The sequence below is a fragment of the Tiliqua scincoides genome, chromosome 3 (assembly GCF_035046505.1).
Source record: "Tiliqua scincoides isolate rTilSci1 chromosome 3, rTilSci1.hap2, whole genome shotgun sequence".
Taxonomy (NCBI): domain Eukaryota; kingdom Metazoa; phylum Chordata; class Lepidosauria; order Squamata; family Scincidae; genus Tiliqua; species Tiliqua scincoides.
In genome coordinates, this window is record NC_089823.1 from 166,336,463 (window position 1) to 166,355,304 (window position 18,842).

At 43.5% G+C, this 18,842-nt stretch overlaps 1 protein-coding gene across 2 annotated transcripts in view; it reads left to right on the forward strand.

Annotated features, from left to right (window-relative positions):
* Positions 1-18,842, forward strand: part of STK32C (serine/threonine kinase 32C) — a 203,108-nt gene that overhangs the window by 29,923 nt on the left and 154,343 nt on the right. The gene's annotated exons all lie outside the window — the stretch shown is intronic.

Below are 18,842 nucleotides of genomic sequence, written 5' to 3' on the forward strand. Positions count from 1 at the left end.
CTCAGCTAAGCTAGGATATGGAGAAACCATATTTCTGTGCAAAATATGGGGAAAGGGCTATGGTAGTTTGAAGTCATCTTGGAAGCTTCATATTCCCAAGCAGGGATTTGATGCCAGGTTGGTATCCATTCAGAGTTCAACAAGCTTGCTAACTCCACCACCCTCGGTCTCTTTTCCCCACTTTTGTAGCCAAGGTCAGAAATAGATCTTGCTCTTGATTGTGTGCTTTTACCATGCCTTTTGCTGGACACTATACCTTTATCAGCAGGAATTTGAAATATAGCTTGAATTGACCTCTATTATGTTATGGATCAGATTCAAAAAGTATAGTATGAAATACAAACTGTACGAGAGACTGTCCAGTATTTACATTTTTCTGCTTGTCACCCCCTTCTCGATGCCATTGGCTGAAACCATAGTGAGATTTTGCAGGCAGAATGGTTCCAGACCCCTTGACTGACATCACATCGATAATAGTATCATTATTTTCATATCACCGAGAGGCTGGGTAGCTAAGGAGGGCATGAAATACCATTAAACTGAAATTTCAAGGTCTGTGAAAATCTTGTGTTACATACATAAGTACAGCCTAGAATGCATAAGCTTCAGGGATGATGCTTGCGAAGAAGCAACTGAGCAAATCCTGTCCTTTCTAGTCTAACTGGTAAAAAATTTTCTTACGTGCAATGTAGTGTACTATGTTATGAATGTGAAATATACCATCCTCCATATTAATGAAACCTTGTAAACAACAATAACAGATGGGTTTTTTACTCCCTGCTGTCGTCACCCAGGGTTGCAGACTGTGAGAAAAGGAGAAGGGACAGAAGTGTAGGAAGCTCCAGCTTGCAAGAAGGTGATCGTGTGCAGAGGCGGGCCTGTTGGAGCGGCACTGGGGCAAATACCCTTGGCGCTGCATCTGTGCAGTACTCCAGACCACACAGGAAGCTTTGTGAGGCTCCAGGCATGATCTTAGCAGGACTTCCGGTTTCCCAGAAATACTGTTAAAAACCACAGGGAAGCCTCAGAATGCTTCCCCAGTCGATCTCAACATTGCGCGAGGCTCTGTGGCAATGGGTAAATGTGGGGGGGGCATGATGGGGGAGGCAGCATCGCAAACCTTTACCCCGGCACACAGCAGGGCAGATCTGTTACTGATCAAGCAGCTAGCGACTGTAGCCCTCCCCGCCCCCAAAAAGAAGTCTTAATATAAATAGGGCACTGGTTTCAGTTGTTGAGTCAGGACATGATACCTAAACAACAACAACAACAACAACAACAGTATTTATATACTGCTTTTCAACAAAAAGTTCACAAAAAGTTTCAACAAAAAGTTCACCTAAAGGATTGCTGCTTCATTTAGACACAGTTTCTGCTGATTCTTATAGCAGAACTAGAACTAATGGGGTTAAATGACAAGAAAGTAGATTTTGGTTGAATGGTGGTAGAAAGTTTGAATGTTAGAAAGGTTGAATGTTAGTAGAAAGTGAGTAGAATGAAAGCTAGCTGCAAGGGAGGGCACCAGGATGCAGGTCTCTTGTTAACTGGTGTGCTCCCTGGGGCATTTGGTGGGCTGCTGTGAGATACAGGAAGCTGGACTAGATGGGCCTATGGCCTGATCCAGTGGGGCTGTTCTTATGTTCTTAAAGTTTTTAATGGAAGGAGCAGTTCAACAATAGAACCTATGGGGTGAGTGAAGCCATCCTTACTGGAAGTCTTCAGGCAGAGGCTGAATAGGGGATGCTTCTGGGAATGCTCTATCTTTGGTTTTCCTGAATCCCACAAGTGCTTGTTTGAAAAAGATATAGTGAACCCTTGGTATCTGTGTGGGATCTGTTCCTGGTCCTCCCACAGATGCCAATATCAGCAGATAATTAAATCCACAGAGAGGCCTGGCCGGAAAAACTGAAAGTGCCTCTCGGAAAGCTTCAGCTGGTCTTCTGAAAGGCCCTTCCAGTTTAGCAAAAAAAAAAAATGGAAGTGCCTTTCCAAAGGCTCCAACAGGCAGTGCCTTTCCAAAGGCTCTGAGGCTTGCAAAGGCTGCACATGACTTCCTTGCACCCCAGAAAACCTCCAGGATGTGACTACTGGTCATGTCTGGGAGGTCCTCTGAGGCTGTCCAGCATGGGCTTGTGATCGGTGTTGAGTCAAATCTGCAGATCGCAAATTAGCAGATGATGTAGGCCGACTGTGCTGTAGTCTACAAAACTCCCTCCATCTCAGAGGTTTTATGAACATCTTATTGGCAGACCTTGTGACAGTCACCATTCTGTTTCTTCTTTGTTGCCCCCCCCCCCACCAGGTATCAGCACTTCTTTTAAACCCCGGGGAAAAAACAGTGACTAATTCCTGGGCTTGTCCTCCCTCTGGGGATGATTCCCTTCTGTGATCCTCCTTGCACCTGAGAGTCGTAGGGAAGGGACTGTGAGGATTGCCAGTATACCAAAGGGAAATAAAGGAAAATCAGAACTGAGTGTTAAACTCATGGCAGCACTTTGCCAGCTAAAAGTGTAGCTCAGCTTCTTTGTTTGTCCCTTAAGGGGAGATAAGGGAGGCAGAAGAACCAATATCTATAGTTTGTCACTTGAGTATTACAGTGCTACACCAACCTCACAAATCTTCCTACAGCATCTTAAGAGGTTTGCAATACATCAGACCCAGGAGATCAAGGATACTTTGATAATTGATGATGATGATGTGCATTTCTTTGGCGAAGGAGGGAATACAAAAGACTAAAATAACCCAAGTGAACATTGTTATCTGGGTTGCTCTCTGAACAGGGTTCTGGTTTCAGAGGCACAGATAAGAACTTGAAAGAAGAACAATAATAGCTAATTTGCTTTTTATCTGCAGTAGTGCCAAGGGGCAAGGTGGCTGATGAACCGGCTAAGCCCTTCTGAACAAAAGACAAACATCAGTGTACTTTGTGCACCAGAACCCCCACCCCCAGTATTTAGCAGGGTTGGGAACTTGTCAGGTGACTCAAGTCCAGGTCACAAAAGCATGTACTCTTCACTGACTTATGCAGACTTGAGTAACCTGCTTAGGTAACTCAGGCACTGACTCGAGTCTGAGGCAACTGACCTGGTCCTCGGTCCCCACGCATGCAGACTCAAGTCTGCCCGTGTCTGGGTGTGCTTGCTTACCTTTTTTGTGGCATGAAAGACCTTGTGGGGCCATCATTCAGACCAGGCAAGCAGCAGGGAAGTTATAGCCAGGAGGCAGGGAAGGGTTAATGTTTTGCTTTAGCATCCAGCAGGAGGGGAGGAGGCGGGAGCGGGCTCTTACCCATCTCTGAAGGAACCAATAATCATTGGACAAAGGATGGATGGTCTGATTGTTTTTCTTTGGATGAGGTAGAACAGGAGGAGGAGCCCAAGGGGCTTCTTTTCTTTGAATTGACTGATCAAACAGAGAGGGGGAAAAAGAAGGCGGGGAAGTCAGGGGGAGGTGGTTCATAGCGATCACACTTTCCATCTTCATGGCTCTGTTGTTGCTTGGGAGGGGGAAGCCTCACTGAAAGATTGGTGCAAATGGAACTAAGTCTGAGTAGAGCTGCAAAGGATCAGGTCATACTGGTAAGCCTTCCAGCTGCTGCAAATGACCCTCCTCCCTCTTGCTGCTTCCGTCCCACTCTCACGCAATCCATCCCACCTTCTCCCGCCTTGTTTACAGATGGGATGAGAACATCAGGGGAGTGTTTAAAGAAAACTCTCTCTCTCTCATCTGCTTTAGCTGACGGTATAGAAACTTTTATGCTGGTAGGGCATGGGGACAACTGACTGAGAGTAGTACTTAAGGGGTAAGAGATGATGGAGAGGACATTTGCTGTGCTTCCAGTGCTACTGCTTTAAAAGACTCCTTAGAGATAAAAGGATAAAATGGCACATTTAGTTTGGGCTGTTGTTGCTTCTGCATGCTTATTTTTGGAGTAGATTTTATTTTGGCCATTTTGCTACATTAAACATTAGTTCATCCATTTATTTAGGGCTCACAACAAGTATCTGATTGACAGGCTGAAGCCTGATTTTTTTCCTTATTTACCCATAAAAAGCAAACAACAAAACACCCACAGCTTGATTGATTTGACATCAAAGCAAATGATCCTCACATTGAATTAAAGCTCGGATGTAATGAGAGTCAGTGATGAGTGGTGCTAGCGTTCTGAATGTGTGAATTCATCTCGTAAGCTTTCAGAAGCTTCTGAACTGAAATGCTGTGGTTTTTGTCCTTTGCAAGAAAGTTGACTAGTACCTTCTATACAGCTCCTTATAGGGCTGAAATAATTACAGGCTGGTGTAAAAAAAATCTAGGTTTGAACCGCCGCATGGAGGAGGTTACAACAGCAGGAATGACTTCTGCTTGTTGTAAACTGGCTGCCAATGGAGTGTGCAGCACTCTGTTGGCAGCCATTTTACGCACGCTGATGCAAGAGGCAGCAGCACTGCAGCTCTGCCGAAAGTCTGCTGTCACCACTGGGCCTGGTAAGACAGTGGTGGGGGTGCACTGTGGGTGGGGGAGGGTCACCTTAGGACATAGCTGGATAGGGAGGAGGAAGAAGATATAACTGACATGCATGCATGGAAGGGCCTTCTCTGTGGTAGCCCCCTGAGCTTGGAATGCACTACCACAAGAAGTGCATGAAGCTGCCACTCTCCCCAACTTTAGGCAGCTCTTAAAATCTGACAAGTTCCATCTGACATTTGGACTATGATAGTTATTGGGAAATGTTGCTCTTTGTTGGTTTGTGAAATGATTGTTATGGCCATGTTATGGTCTTTTGATTGTTTTGATTGTTCTTATGATGTTGTGAGCTGCCCTGGGACCATACAGTGAAGGGCAGGATAGAAATGCAAAGACATAAATAGCAGTAAGCTCCTCCCTCTTATCCCTCTTTATTACTTGGCTGCTGCATCAAAAGGTAACAGCTGTATGTCATAGACTATATGTTACTTTTTGGTACAGCTTCAAAGTAGTGCAGAGTATACAATGCAATGCAGTGCCAAAAAGCAGTGCTTACTGTCAATGGCATCACTAGGGGGTGCAGGGGATGTGGGCCGTGCTGGGTGACATGCACCAGGGAGGTGACACCATTACTTGCCAAAATTTTTAAAATTGCAGTGTTTAGGAATAATACCATCATGTTATACATCATTTGATGTGTAATTTCATGTAGAATGCAATGAAACAAACTGTGTTGAAATATCTTTATTCTATCAAACGTTATAGCCAGAAAACCAGTAGGGACAGAGTGATGATATGTTGCCATACTTACTGCCCGGGGCATTACTACGTCCACTGCATGGGAGGTGGTCCATCATGGGGGTGACACACTGACCAGTCACATCAGGTGATGCACTGACCAATCACATCAGGTGACCAATCACTAGGCAAACTCTAGTGACGCCACTGCTTCCTGTGCCAATGCAGTGTGTTGGATTCTGTAGAAGCTGCAAAACTTTTTGTTAAGTTAGAAATGGTTTGCTCCCTCCCCCAGCCAGCACTGTTTCTTCACTGTGGTTTTTTCTGCGTGAACACTTTCGAAGCACTGCGTGGCAAATGTGTTACAAAAGTTTCACACTCAGTATCAGCACATATTGCAAACACCCACAAGCCACTGCCATGGCAACTGAACAACACTGAAATCATCTTGTGAGCCTTCTTTTCTGATCAAGTTCATCGGGTTGTCTGAATCTGTGCGACCTTTGGGCTGGTTCCCCCCCCCCCCCCGTAGCTCCTTTTGACTCTCTCACCACGTACAGCTGAACTCTGAACTGGATCCTTGCCATGAAATGTACATTATGTATGTAATGTTAATTGACTGACTCATCCTTTCCCATTCGCTCGGCAGAGTGCAGCATTTGTGTCTCTCGAAAAAGCGTGTGTATTCAGTCCCACTGTGTAATGAGAGGCTAACTTACCTTGGAATGTGAGGTGACATTTCAGAAGGTATGTGGTTCAGTGGAACTTCTTGGTTAGTACTGGAAAAGCATTGTGAGGGATGGAACTAATCCACATGTTTGGAGGCATGTAATTAACACAATTTGTTTATCATTTCCATGCCTGCCAAGCCGCAGATGGTGGGCAGCTAGCTTCCCCCCTCCCGTGTCATCTTTATTCTGAAATTGAAATTGAACACCCTTGATGGGAAACCTTGATTCAGTCTCCCTAAAACATCTCAGTATGGGCTTTTAGACATCTTGCTGTTTGGGCAGCTTTGCAAATTCGGAGCTCTTTGTACCTGCATCTTTGTTTTTTGTGTCAGCACTGTTTTCCACGACTGCTACCATGAGGTCTAGAAACTGACTGAAAGAAAAATAGAAAGGGAACCTCAACATTTTAACGAGAAATCTCATCTGCAGAAACATGCTTCATAGGCACCTTGTTAATACATTAACATATGCCATGCAGTGAGATATTGCCAGACGAAACATGAAGCCGTAAAGAAACAAAGTATTGGCACAATCCAGTCAAAGTCGCATATTTCTACATTTCTTTGATTTCATGGGGGAAGGGAGGAATTAGGCAATGTGGATTATGATATATGTGGAGGGGAGTTTGGGCACCCAATTTTGGACCATGGAAAAAATATTTATGTAACTATTTAAGGATGTCTTAATTATAAGCCCTAAAAAGGACCCCTACTACCCATCTCAGGCTTCTACCCCAAGCTGTGCAAATTTAAGGACTTGTTCCCTCACATTTTCTCAGTTTCTCTTACAAACATGAGGACTAGAAGAGTAGTTGGCAAGAAAATAATTTAAAAAAAAAAAAAAGATATTAGGTCTTATCCATCCTTTCTCTCTCTGTGTATGTGTGCACACACACACCGCAAAAGGCCAGGGCCTGCCCTGCCATGCAGTGAAATAGAGCTACCTCTAGTAGCAAATTTGAGGAGTAGCAATTTTGCGGGTGCATTAATCCTCGCTTGCACCATTACTTGCCCCCTACTTGCTCAGTGCTGCTTGCTCAGCTGAGGCATTCTCTCCTTCACTACCCACTCTCCTCCACTGCCTCTTCCTCTCTCCCCTCCTTCTCCTCTTTCAGAATTACTGCACAGGGAAAAGGAGGTGTATTAATTTCCTCTTCTACTGGATTTAACTGAACTGTTCATTGCCACTACCCCAGTTTGCGTAAGGAGGGGTAAGAATCTGAATGGGGGGTGGGTGCGGCATTTAGCTCTTGCTCCAAACACCAAAATGTCCTGGCTGCAACTGCAAAAGGCATAAGAAATTCAAAAGGCTAGTACAGGGTTTCTCAATCTGTGGGTCACAACTCACTTGGTGGGTCACAATTTGATTGTTGGTGGATTGCAAAACTGCAACTGACAGCGGACTAGAGAATGCATTGAGGCCTATAGAAAATAAAATTGAGCCACATTGCACATTTACTTGTGAGTAGATGAATGTGACTTGGTCTGCTGCAAAGGGCAGGCTGAGAGGAATCCAATGCCACCAGAATGGTCCCAATCCGATGAATGCAGCCCCCCCAAAAACACCTAAGAAGGAAGTCCCTTGCTCCAAGCTGATAAATATATTGAGCTCTATGAAAAGAATAACGAAGCTACAAGGTTAAGTTTACTCATGAGTAAGCAAATGTGCCTTGGCTCCTGTTGGAGGTCAAGCAAAGAGGAATGCAAGGCCACCAGGATAGTCCTGATCTGATGAATGTGGAGCTCTACAACAGGACCCACAGCTCCAGAAGGCAGCCCCCCATAGTATAGTAAAAAGAGTCTTGAGCCGGTAAGACTTGTTTTCCTTTTCTAGTTGGATCCTGAGAGTATGTAATTTTAAAAAGTGGGTTCCAGTGCTGGAAGGTTTGGGAATCACTGCTTTATTGGAAAGGGTTGTTGTCTTTTCTAGATTCCTCCCCCCCCCCCCCCCATCATGGAACCTTATCATTCTGGAGTTTTTATGCTGTTTAGAGGGCAACTTTGAATTTCAGTTCTGCTCAGACAAAAAACATGTTGGATTAAAAACTGATTTTGTCCCAAATCACACTGAACTGGCTTAAATAGAAGGACTTAAATTGAAGTGGGCAATGTGAAGGGCTAAAAATCTTATTGATTTTTTTTTTTTGGCGGGGGGAGGGAGGTTATTGCAGGCAGGCTACAGAGAAAATTCAGTTGGTGGAACAGGGCTGGCTTCCCCATCTCATCTCCCCTTATTTATTTGTTTTACTTTATTTATAATTATTTTAATTTATTTAATTATTTATAGCCCACCTGACTGGGGTAAATGGTGCGATTTCAGTGCTTGCCATGGGCATTTTCAGTGCTTGCTGCATTCTCAGGAAAGTACCGTCTGCTTGGTGATGTCACTTCCAGCCATGACATCCAGGTTAATAACATCCAATGGGTCCCAGACAGATTTGCATTCTAAAAAGTGGGTCTCAATACTATAAAGTTTGAGAACCACTGAGCTAGCAGTTCAGATATGCCGGAAGTAACTCATTACCTCTCTGAGATGACAGCTAAGCTGTCATGCACCTTAGCAAAGTAAATCTCAGTATGTAGAGTGTGACATCTAAAGATCTGGCAGATTCCACCCCACACCCCACCCTCCGGCTACTTTAAACTGCACTTTTTCCAGCATGTAATGGAATCATCCATAGTAGTCCAATTAAAGCACTGTAGCATTTGTCCTTGACCTCTTTGCTTTCATACATCACTGCATCCTTAACTGATTATGACTACAGCCAAAAAAAGACATTGTTTATGTTGTCACTGCAAGCTTCACATAAACTTTTGAGAGACAAAAACTAATGGTTGCTGGAAATGGTGGTGAAATAGTTGATAACATAAATGTATTCGCTGCTGCAAACCTGCTGAGAAATCAAATTATTCCCTATCTTAGGACAGATCAAAACTGGCACATTAGCAGCTTTGCAGTAGAAATGTTAGCTACAGAAAGGTGCAAAGAAGTATGTTTTTAAAAAAATAAAATAAAATAAAAACACTCCTGGCAAAAACATGATATGCCAATCATCTTTATTTTTACATTTGTTATATTGCTAAAGCAGCTTTGTTTGTTCACACTGTATCTACAAACACATGGTGATCTGTATATATCCTTGGGTGCTTCCTTATCTGTTCTAAAAATGTAAGGGGACTGAGTCTTGTTTATATTAAATCCCCATTACATAATTGTGAAGTACAGCAATGTGTGGGGTTCTGTTGCCAACCTTCAGTCTCGAAAGACTATGGTGGTTCTGGCTTAGCGTCTAGTGTGGCTGAAAAGGCCGATTCGGGAGTGACAATCCCTTCCACACTGGGAGCAAGTGCAGTCTGTCCCTGGTCTGTCTCCCTGGCTATGGGCCTTCCTTCTTTGCCTCTTTGCCTCAGTCTGTTGGCGAAGTGTCTCTTTAAACTGGGAAAGGCCATGCTGCATAGCCTGCCTCCAAGCAGAACGCTCAGAGGCCAAGGTTTCCCATCTGTTGAGGTTCATTCCTAAGGCTTTCAGATCCCTCTTGCAGATAGCCTTATAGCGCAGCCGTGGTCTACCCGTAGGGTGCTTTCCCTGCACAAGTTCTCCATAGACGAGAGCCTTTCGGATCCGACCATCGCCCATTCTCACGACATGACCAAGCCAACGCAGGCGTCTCTGTTTCAGCAGTGTATACACACTGGGGATTCCAGCTCGTTCCAGGACTGTGTTGCTTGGAACTTTGTCCTGCCAGGTGATATGATGCGTCGGAGGCAGCACATGTGGAAAGCGTTCAGCTTATTCTCCTGTTGTGTGCGAAGAGTCCATGACTCGCTGCAGTACAGAAGTGTACTCAAGACACAAGCTCTGTAGACCTGGATCTTGGTATGTTCCGTCAGCTTCTTGCTGGACCAGACTCTGTTTGCGAGTCTGGAAAACGTGGTAGCTGCTTTGCCAATGCGTCTGTTTAGCTCGGTATTGAGAGAAAGAGTGTCAGAGATCATTGAGCCAAGGTACACAAAGTCATGGACAACCTCCAGCTCATGTGCAGAGATTGTAATGCAGGGAGGTGAGTTCACATCCTGAACCATGACCTGTGTTTTCTTCAGGCTGATTGTCAGTCCAAAGTCTTGGTAGGCCTTGCTAAAACAGTTCATGAGCTGCTGGAGATCTTTGGCAGAGTGGGCGGTGACAGCTGCATCGTCGGCAAAGAGGAAGTCACGAAGACATTTCAGCTGGACTTTGGACTTTGCTCTCAGTCTGGAGAGGTTGAAGAGCTTTCCATCTGATCTGGTCTGGAGATAGATGCCTTCTGTTGCAGTTCCAAAGGTCTGCTGCAGCAGGACAGTGAAGAAAATCTCAAACAAGGTCGGCACGAGAACACAGCCCTGCTTCACTCCGCTTCGGATGTCAAAGGGGTCTGATGTGGAACCATCAAAGAGTACAGTGCCCTTCATGTCCTCATGGAAAGACCTGATGATGCTGAGGAGCCTGGGTGGACATCCGATCTTGGGGTATAAGTTGCTTTAAAGGACCTTTGAAATGGAAAGATTGCAAATTGCAAGCCTTACGTTATTGTAAAGACCCTGATTCAGATCTAGTTATGCCAGGTAACTAGAGGCCCTGGATGGGAATATTCATTAACAGCCAGTTTGGGGGACCCCAGATGCAGATTCATCATGATGCTGATGTGTTTTGGGAGTGCTCTGAGACAGAGGTAGAGCCTTATGGCTTCTGGGTTTGGCACCAGGTGTGCCTGCACAGTCCTGCTCCAGCCCGGGAATGGTTGTACAGAATCAGGTGGCAACCCAGGGGAGGAAGCTGCTTCTTCCAGATGTGGCACAAGAGATTCACCCACATATGAATCTGAGACAGCCATGTCATGAAAACACCAGGGTTTATTTAGCTAGACATAGTTATACTTTGGGCTAACAAACAAGAATCTGAAATCATGTTTTGAAGCTGATTTGCAGATCACAGTTCCTTAATCTTTGTGATTTTCATTTATCATTCCTACTTTCCTGGGGCAACAATTTTGTATAGTTGTGAATCAAGGTGTGAATGCCTTGTAGATTTATAAAGAAACATTGAAGAACTGCAGCTCTTGCCATCTTCATGTCAACATCTTTTTTTCCCCAAATCGAAAAGCAAACTAGATAGAGTGAATTCTTAATCTAACCAGAAAAAAGTTTTGATTATAAATAAAATAAAATAAAACTTTTAACCTTCTAGTGCAGAGGTTCTCAAACTTTTAGCACTGGGACCCACTTTTTAGAATGAGAATCTGCCAGGACCCACTGGAAGTGATGCCATGACCGGAAATGACATCATTAAGCAGGAAGATTTTTGATAATCCTAGGCTGCAATCGTACCCACACTTATCCAGAAGTAAGTTCCATTTACTATTATTGTTAAAAGCATATGAAACGATCTCTGACACTCTTTCTCTTGATACTGAGCTAAACAAACGCATCGGTAAAGCAGCTACCACGTTTTCCAGACTCACAAAGAGAGTATGGCCCAACAAGAAGCTGACAGAACATACCAAGATTCAGGTCTACAGAGCTTGTGTCTTGTGTACATTTCTGTACTGCAGCAAGTCATGGACTCTTCACTCACAACAGGGGAGAAAACTGAACACTTTCCACATATGCTGTCTCCGACGCATCCTCGGTATCACCTGGCAGGACAAAGTTCCAAACAACATAGTCCTGGAACTAGCTGGAATCCCTAGCATGTATGCACTGCTGAAACAGAGATGCCTGCGTTGGCTCAGTCATGTCGTGAGAATGGGCGTTGGGTCAGATCCCAAAGGATCTCCTCTATGGAGAACTCGTGCAAGGAAAGCGCCCTACAGGTAGACCACAGCTGCGCTACAAGGATATCTGCAAGAGGGATCTGAAGGCCTTAGGAATGGATCTCAACAGGTGGGAAACCTTGACCTCTGAGCGTTCTGCTTGGAAGCAGGCTGTGCCGCATGGCCTCTCCCAGTTTGAAGAGACACTTGCCCAACAGACTGAGGCAAGGGGGCAAAGAACGAAGGCCCGTAGTCAGGGAGACACACCAGGGACAGACTACATTTGCTCCCAGTGTGGAAGGGATTGTCACTCCTGAATCGGCTTTTCAGCCACACTAGATGCTGTTCCAGAACCACTTTTCAGAGTGTGATGCCATAGTCTTCTGAGACTGAAGGATGCCGATGATGATATACATAGTAGGTTGTTCAAAGTACAGATCTGCAACATTTCCCCAAGTGCAGTTACATACCATGGTAGCATCAAGTCTAATATGTGAGCAATAAAATTTTGAAATGAATGGGGACCCACCTGAAATTTGTTCGCAGCCCACAGTTTGAGAAACAGTTGTCTAGTATGTATGATTAATATCACCGGGAAGGAAAGATAACACATGGTCTCACTCTAATCTATTCACAAACACATTAGAAAGGCACTTAAGAATAGGTCGGATTTGTTCTTATTTAAAAGCTACAGTTTAAGCCACCTAATTTGGAAGTCAAAAACAACAATTCCAATTATTCCTAAGAGAGCTGAAAAAATATATATATCTCCAAGTCAAAATCAATTGAACTAAAGCAATAAAGGCTTTCAGGCATTCTTCAGAAGGAATACATTAATTTTCAAGACTCCCATTTAATTAGGTTGCAATTCAGAATCTATCTTCTATCAACTGAAATTTCATTTTCGTCAGTGCTAATGATGTAGGTATTTACAGTTAAAACTGACTATTAAACTGAGCAGAAATCTTGAATGTGGAAAGTAATTAAGACTGCAGTCCTATACTATATACACTTTCCTGACGCTACACCCCAGTGAACATGTTGGGACTCACTTCGAAATAGATATGCATACAGTTCCACTGTAAATGCCATATTTGAGTCAAATTCATGTTCCAGCAACATCAGTAGCCTTCTGTCTACAGAATCCAAGCTGTAAAGCCAGCCTACAACATGAATTCCATTGTTGATGCTGGTGCCAGGATCAGGGATCCCCTTGGGCCAAGCCCAGTTCTACATTCGCAGTGCTTATATGCACGCATACACACTCCCTACACACAGAACAACCAACACAGGTCATCTCTCAGGGCTCTGGTCTTGCTGAGAGGCACGCTGCAAGATCAGTCCTCTCTCTTTCCCTTACTGTGTCCAGAAAATGTAGAGGAACGATCTCAGAGGAGTGCACTTCTCCCAGTGTGCTCAGCTTTATATGGATGAATATCTGGGAGCATGTCTATACCAGAATCACGATGCGCATCTCGGGGGCCTCAAACTGGAAGCATCCTTCATGCGGATGTGGATGCATATTCCCATCCAGAGTCTCTAGTCACTTGGCATAGCTAGAGCTGGCTCAGGGCTTATACATTTATGCAAGTAGATGTATCCAGCACTGAAGGGGATGCACCCTCCAAGACTGGTCTTCCTTTTTCCATTTTCCCAACTGAGGAAAGGGAAAGAAGTGATCAGAGGGTGCCTCTTCCTCAGTATTCCGGTGGTGGTGGTGAAGGAGGGGTGCCCAAGCAGCCTCTCTTTTCTCCCCCCTGGACCTATCCACTAATGAGCTTCAGGGTTCATTGCAAGGGCCTCTGAGGAAGCCCAGTTGCAGATGAGAAAGGTTGGGCGCAAGGCAGCAACACCATGAGTTGGTCAACTGAACAACTTGTGCCTTCATTGCTTGCATTGGCAGGCTTCAGGGGTTGATCAGTTGGGCTCCTTGGCTGGTGCCAATTTGGCTTCTCTGTCGACTCCTGTAATCATACAGGACTATTTTTCTTCTTCTCTGGGCATCTATCATTATCTCACTCATTTCCAGGCTTGAATGTTCTCCTAAAGAAAGTTAAAAACCTTGAACATTAAATGAAAAAGGACATTTTTGTGATAGTGGTGAAATCCACAAGTAAGAGCTTGGGGATCAATACTACTGTCATGGACTTTATAGTAGCCTAAACTAGATGCTTCAGAGAAATGTTGGTACTAATCTGTTCCTCTGCAGGAAGAGGGGTACACAGTTTGCCCCAATCTGCAACACAGGAACAACTTTTTTTTCCTATTATCACTACACAACTTTTCTGCGGTTTTGTCATATCCATGTTTTGTCATTTCTTTGGATAACATGCAGTCTCAACCCCATAGTGCAGGATGTTATGCACATACAATTTACAAACATCCACACTTACAAACAAAATAAACAACAACAATAATTAATAATAAATGGCAACACAAGGTATGAATGCCAGCCAAGGATGCCCACCAAATGTCAGCCACTCAGACTAGGATGAAAGCAGGTTCACAATGATTTGTGAAGATGTTACAAGATGCTGTTGGCTGCCAGCTACAAGATGGCTGTGGATCTGACCTGGCAAGTAGGAGAAAGTGGAGGAGGAAGAGGAGAAGGAAGATAGAGGCAGGAAAAAGTGAGAGATAGAGGAGAGAAAGAAAGAGGAAGTGGAAGAAGAGAAGGCAGGAGAAAGAGACAGCTGCATTGCGGGTTAAATGGACTTTTGTAGGCTAGCCTACAAACCTAACAATACCAATAACATTGAAAATACACTTCTAGTTCCAAACTTATAGTACTTCCAAACAAACTTCTGGAATGCAACCCATTTGTAAGATGGGAACTTCCTGTATAGTGTTATGCAGATTTTTGATATCTGGGTCATGGAATTGTTCTTCCCTGAATTAAAATTGGTAGTACACTTTAGTCTTGCTGGAAAAAAGCCACCATATTTGTTCTCAGTCAGCATCCATCTTGCTTGAAACTGAAGAGTAAGTAAGGTTCCCAGGTATACCATCTTTTCTTTTGCTCGGTCCATCAAGGTTCAGAGATAGCGTTGTATTTTCTGAGCAACGGCTATGCTGTACTTCCACATGCCTGCCAGCATCCTCACACGCCTTACAATGGTATTACTTTCTGTACAGTGGCCATAGGGGAGAATGCTGTGTGGGGCCTCACTGTCCTGTGGGACAGAATGCTAGATGTATCCAATGTGACCGAATATAGTTTGGGCATTACTGCCTTATTATTCCTGAAATCAACAGAAATAAATGCAGGAGGGCAAATGAAAGAGACAGTGCCAACTGCAGAGTGATAGGATTCTCAATTTCTCGAGTTTTGCTTTGAGAATGAAAGGTCTAGGCAGGGGAATTGAAGTGCAGGAGGATGTAGAATCTCAGCAACAAAGGCAAGTTATTTTTTTAGTCGTTTTATTTGTCAGTTGAGGTTGAGGACTGAGAACTTTTTATAGAAACACTTGACTAGGTGATGTCATGAAAAAGATAATAAAATCCCCCGTGAACTCAGCAAGTAAATAGATGTGAACCAGGTGAACCTAATTACCATATAATGGAAAAGATGAGGTTCAACCACAACTGAGTCCAAATTCATTATGTCAGAAGTAGGTGGGTCTCTTTTGTTTTGTATATTGACAATTCATCCTTGATATATGAGAATGGATAATGTATCAGAATGGACACATAGCTTCTAATATCCCTGGACTTCCCTTTTCCACTGTATTGTCTCACTTTTGGAAATATTTCTCTACCCTGCCATTTGCAGCAAGTCATCTTTGACTCTACTTCTTTCTCTACCATCTGTTATCATATCCTAATTATCCTTCCTCTTTGTCCTCTCCAAAGTCCACCTTTTCCTCTTAGTACCGACTGTTCAAATCATTGTTTCTGTACTAGTAATTTTTTTATGGGGCAGCCCAATCTTAACTTGCTGACTGGCCTATGCTGTATCCCGCACAGGTTAGGAGCAGGAGAGAGGTCTCATGGGTAATGGGATATTTTTCACCTTAGCCTGTGTAATGCGGCAGACTGCTAAATCACTGGTGCAAATCTGAACAGCCTTGTATAGGATTCAGCTTTGGGACTTACCTACTGGCACGATATTGCCAGAGACTGGTCTATTTGAAAGGCAATCAAAAGATAGAACAATTAATGCTGCGGGGCTGCTTCTAGCCAAATTTTGTATTACTTATGGCCTTACTTGGCTAAATGGCTTAGACGCATTGGGGGATAATGGAGAATTCACTTACATCTCATCTAGAGGTGCAAGTGTTGTTGATTATATCTTGGTTCCTCCTCAACCCCTTCCCCAGATAGCAAACTTTTGTGTTGGATACCCTCAGTCTAGTGACCATCTTCCTCTGTTGAGTGATTTAGACTATCTCCCAAATCATTATCATAACACTAACACCCAGGAGGAAGAAGGTTACCCAAACATAACAAGAAGAATTAAATGGGACCCAGACTCTAAGGACTCATTTTGTGCATTGATACAAGCAAAGGAAATCCCTCAGTTGTCCACTCTGGATCAACCAGGGATTGTCCACTTTTTTGAGGACTTAATATCTACTCTTTTGAGAGTATTAGGTAAGATCCCCTCATCCCAAAGAGTTGAGGGTGGGCGAGATGACTCTAAGATTGATCAGATGTGCTTATCTCTGAAAACTGCCGTTCACAGCAATTACAAAAATTTAGAGACACTAACAGTAAAATACTTTTACGCCAATATTTCGAGCTGACTGCCCACCTGAAGGAAGCTGTCAGAGTTTCGATCCATCGTATTGCAGAAGCAAGATGGTCACTGCTAATCAACGCTGTTAGATCAAAAAATGCTAAGAGTTTTTGGCAAATTATATCAGGTTGTTTTCATAAAGAGTCAGTTGGTACTACCACAATCCCTGCCAAACTGTGGGAATCACACTTTAAATCAATTTTTTTTGATGAATCCAAATCGACCTCTGCTGTTCAGGCATCCATCCCGCCAGACCTCCCAGTCTGGCCTGCTGCCTCAGTGGATGAGATCATTTCAATTATTAACCAGCTAAAACAGGGTAAAGCAGCTGGCCCAGATGCAATTCCCTCACCAGACTGCAGCAGCATAAAGCAGCACCAGACTGGTGGGCACCAGTTATTGCGGAACTATTCACAAGAATCAATAAATTTGGAGTAATTCCAGAATCCTGGACCAGATCAATCTTGGTCCCTATTTTTAAAAAAGGAAATAAGAACCTTCCCTCTAGCTACAGGCCAATAAGCCTTTTGGATGTCGCAGGGAAAATGTACGCATCCACTTATTGAAAAAACTTTCTTCCTGGATATCTGATTATAACATCATAGGTCCAGAGCAAGCAGGTTTCAGACCAAACAAGTCCACAGTCGACCACTGTGTGATATTGTCCCATTTAATTTTCAAACAGGTGACTCAAAAGAAATCTCGACTCTATGTGGCATTCCTGGATTTAAAGTCTGCCTTTGACTGTATTGATAGGGACAGACTCTGGGAAAAACTTGAGAAGATGGGACTTGACAAAAGATTATTAGAATTAATTCGTGTCCTCCACCTAAACACTTCCTGTCAAGTGAAATTATCCCCACAAGGTGACCTTTTAGCTCCAATCCTGATCAACAAGGGGGTCAAGCAGGGTTGTGTGTTGGCACCCATTTTGTTCATCCTTTTCATCAATGATTTGTACCCCTTAACAAAGCTTGACTCACATTGCCCCAAACTGGGATCGGTGGACATCCCTTTACTTTTATATGCTGACGACATGGCTCTGATCTCACGTACAAAAATAGGCTTACGGAGACTGGTCAAAGCCTGCATTGAATATTTTACAATAAACTCTTTGCAGTTAAACTATGAAAAGTCTAAAATTGTGGTATTTGGGAACTCATGGAAACCACAACCTTGGCTTTTCAGTAGAAAATTAATACAGCAGGTCAAGGAATTCAAGTACCTTGGTCTCCGATTTCATTACAAGCATTCCTGGTGCTCTCATCGATCAATTGCAATTAATTCATCCAAACCAGTGGTTCAAGCCATAACTCGCTTTTTCTTCTCCTGGGGCAACCAGTTTGTACCAGCTGCTTTACAAGCTTTCAATGCTAAAGTCATACCACAAATTTTATATGGCATCCCAGTATAGATGCCGGCATTAAATAATACAATTGAACGGGTTCAATCCAAATTTCCTTACAAAATTCTCGGCTTACCGCATTGCGTTCCCTATGCAGCACTTTGCCTGGAATCAGGTCAACACAGACTGGTGTTACATGCATGGTCCAGTTTTTTAAAATACTGGGCCAAAGTCTTTTTCAGGGCTGATCACAACTTGCTGCTAAAGGGGCTGTTGACTGATTCAACGTTAACCCCTTGCCTAGTACTATTTTATAAAAAAAAAAACTCAACAGATGGGTCTTGAGGTCGATCTACAAGGAGCTCCCTCTCCTGAAGTTATCACCAGACTTGTGAAAACCAGACTATATGATATAGAAAGGCAAGAGATTCTAGGTGCAGCACAGAAAAAATGTTCCTCTCTGAATTTTCAACTTAAAATTACAAGTGGTCAACAACCAAAATATCTGTCCCTCCTAATGCACCCCCTGGACAGAAGGGCCTTTACCTTGGCATGTTGTAATGTGACCCCCTCTAATGACTTACATGGCAGATTTAGAAACGCCTCCTGGGAAGATCGTTTATGTAGCTGCAATTTAGGCGATGTAGAATCATCCACACACATTATGTTGCACTGTCCCAGATATCAAGCGCTAAGATAGCAATTTCTCTCTCCCTTGCTCCATGCTAAAACAGGGCATTCTGAGAAAGCTATAATTCAATTCCTTCTAGCAGGTGATGTAGAGCATACAACCCTCTCAGTCGCACAGTTCCTAAATCTGAGCAATCTGAATCAAGCCAAGCTTTCTGTACCAAGTAATCACTGAGTAGATTACATCTTGGCAATATCTGCAGAGTAACTGATTGTTTTCTGTCTTTTAAATAATTCATGTTTGTATGTAAAATGTAATGTACGTTCATATCTGTGTGTACACGTAGGTGCGCACATATACATATATTTGTGTACTACTTAGGTTTATAGTCTCTCTACGGTTGTTTT